Source organism: Podarcis tiliguerta, assembly GCF_965153285.1.
Source record: "Podarcis tiliguerta genome assembly, chromosome: 4".
NCBI lineage: Eukaryota > Metazoa > Chordata > Lepidosauria > Squamata > Lacertidae > Podarcis > Podarcis tiliguerta.
Window position 1 is genome coordinate 87460981 of NC_139537.1, and position 3257 is coordinate 87464237.

At 41.0% G+C, this 3257-nt stretch overlaps 1 long non-coding RNA gene across 1 annotated transcript; it reads right to left on the bottom strand.

Moving 5' to 3' along the window:
• Positions 1-1278: 1278 nt before the first annotated feature.
• On the bottom strand, positions 1279-3003 carry LOC310676703. The gene is made up of 2 exons (XR_014510689.1): positions 2919-3003; positions 1279-2210 (listed from the first exon to the last, which is right to left on the bottom strand). It is a non-coding gene; the product is annotated as an uncharacterized lncRNA (long non-coding RNA).
• Positions 3004-3257: the final 254 nt, after the last annotated feature.

Sequence of the window (3257 nt, forward strand, 5' to 3'; positions counted from 1 at the left end):
GGAATGTCAGGGCCAATGTGCATGCAGGTGGATGGATACAAGGTTTGCACAGTTTGAGATTCAGGTAAATGCCTGGAATGGCTCTCTCTACCCAATATGCGCTTGGCACAATATGTCTAATGAAACAAACTGTTCCACAGAATGTTGCAGCCAGGCTGAGTGGAATATCTGGATGTGCACATGTTGCACATGTACAGAGGGAACTCTGCTGGCTGCTGATTAGCCACTGAGTCATGTTCAATGTTTTGTTACTAATGTATACAGCCCTGGATAACTCAGGAATGGGTTGCTTGCCCCTGTATACACTTGTGAGATCATTTTGATCACCTGGCAGAAATTTACTTGTGGCACCACACCTTACTCTTATCAAAGGATAGTGACCTGAAAGCAAGTACTTTTCACCCTTTCCCCTGGAGTTTTGGAATGCTTTCCCCTTTGCTATTTATGATGCAGCACCCATCAGTTGCTTCAGATGTCTTGTAAAGACATGCCATTTTGTCCCAGCTTTCCCAAACCCATAAAATTAAAATTGGGAATTTTTGTTTTGTTTTCAATCCCCGATTTTCATACTGTTTTACACTGTGTATGTGTGTTCTTACAGATTTGGACATATTTTATTTAGGTATTAAGTAGATTAGAAATGGTTTTAAGTAAATAAAATAAACTCTTGGTACACAGCACTTGTGCACCCAAACCAATGAAACTTTTAAAATTACATAAATGTGGATGGAAGAAAAATATAGGGTGCAGAATGGGCTCCCCCTTCTTCTTTCTGGAAACTAAATCTCCGGATGATCCCTAAATTCTGGACAGCTCACTTGGCAACTGTAGCTGCTTGAGAAGAAATATGGTCCGTGTCAAAATGTCATGACACTGTTTTGAGAAACAACACACACTTATTATTTTTTCAAATGCTCCAAGATAGGGATATATATATAGGTGCTATTGGAATAATTAATTTACATAATTCTAGCTCTGGCATTCTAGCAGATTCCCTGAATGTATCCTATAGTCTTTGGCCATCATCTTGACATCGTCACACTATCTCTACAGACATAATTTGACATTTTAATGTCATCTCCATAGGCTATCATCTTGACTAATTAAGTGCTGTCAACATAGATTTCTTCTGACATTCTTCTGCATCAGGACATTGTCTCCGAAGACTTCAGCCAAAACTACTGTGAAAACTTTTTTAGGAGGTAGTGAAGGACAGAGACTCCAAAGAGAAAGATAAAGACAGAGAGAACTAGTAACTGATAGATCAGCTGAATACAATTTTGCACGAAGAAACCATTTATTTATCTTTCATCCCTCATCCAATCTCTAGAACAAGCCTCCACAACCTCTGGGTCACAAAACTGAAGAAAGCCCAGCAGCTGTACACAACGGCAGCCATCTTGTTTCTCCCCTCCACTTTTTGCAGTCTTAGTCAGGGACTAAAACCAGCCACAGTTACTGTAAATCTGCACCATACATGACTTCACAGACTACTGTTGGCTTGGTTGATCTTGTTATGCAGGTCATTAAATACAGAGACTTACTTCTAAGTAGACATGCATACCTTTGTACTGAAAGTTAATAATACAGTGAATTCTACATGATTGTCTGGACTGCAGATTAGGAGACATGCCTAAAACTATTTGCAAAGCTTTTTTGCATTTGCCATTTTAGAGGGCAGGAGACCTTTAACACCCATCCACACTTACTGTGTGTATTAACATTAAATGATGTAACAAAATTTCATTTCGAATTGAGGCACAATAGATAGGGGTAATGGATTTGTGTCAGCGCTATTATTATTGACATATTAAAGCTACCATGGCAATTTTAGAAAGGAAGCAGAGCTGATCATGAAGGGGGTGGGTGGGTTACTCATTTGTTTATGGAACAGAGTTAATTAAAAAGGGCTTTCATATCCCGTGTGAATTATTGAGAAATTAAATCTTAGCCCATAAGAACAAAAGTCTGATAGCCAGCTGCAGATCATAGTGTTAATCAAGAGAATGATGGTTCTTGCAAGTATCAAGAGGCAAAACAGGATGAGAAACAGCTCTGCTGATCCTCAAAGCCTAGGAGGGCTTGGAACCAAGTTCCCCTTCTGAGAAATTCTTCCACCCTTCCTGGTTTTTGGAACTCCCTTTTCTGGAACCAACTTAGCACAAGGGACCTCAGTATGTCGTAAGATAGCTGGTCCCACCTCTTCCCACCTGCCGAATGAAAATAATAATAAAAAATAATAAATTTTATTTATACCCCGCCCACCCCAGCCAAGGTAGGGCTCAGGGCGGCCAACAACCAATAATAAAAACGAGTTGAATGAATACAACTTAAAAACAAGATTAAAATACAACATTAAAACAATTAAAATGCAGCCTCATCACAGGAGGAGAAAAGAAAAAGAAAGAGGGGGAGGGAATCAAATTGACTCCAAGCCAAAGGCCAGGTGGAACAACTCTGTCCTATAGGCCCTGTGGACAGAAATCAGATCCTGCAGGGCCCTGGTCTCATGAGGCAGAGCGTGCCACCAGGCCGGAGCCAGTGTTGAAAAGGCCCTGGCTTTGGCTGAGGCTAATCTGGCTTCCTTAGGGCCCGGGACCTCTAGAGTGTTGCTATTTATGGACCTTAAGGTCCTCCATGGGGCATAGTGGGAGAGGCGGTCCCGTAGGTACGAGGGTCCTAGGCCGTGAAAACAGAGTCAGTTGTAGCTGCTGGCATCCAGAAAGGAGATCACCAACATGTGCCAGGCAGACCTGGGTTGAGCTGGGTGTGGAATTAGGACAAGGTAGGATGCTGCTGTGCTGCTATGCCACAACTTAGTTGCAGCTTGAAACAGAAAGGCAGAGGTGGAGCCGACAAAGCGAACTTGCCAAACAACTGCCACAGATGCATTTTCGTGCTGCAAGAAAATAAGTCACCTTGAGCCTGTTCCTCATTTGATTTCAAGTTTTGTAAGCACATCACATGAAGTCAAAATGAAGCTTCCGGAACTATGCCCTCCATTCCATCTCAGATGCATGAATTTACAACAAACACATGAAAAATAGTTTCTAAGCATTCATGTGCCATTAGAATAGAAACAAGACATTTACTGCATTTACTGTTGACTCACAAGTAATAATAAGGCTATTCTTGTTCACTTGTACCACCTCAATCTCAATCCTTTATTGGCATATGTACAAAATTCAGAAAGGTTTGGTACAATACAATCACTCCTCAAAATATGCATCTAACAATTAAAATACAGTTATATAACA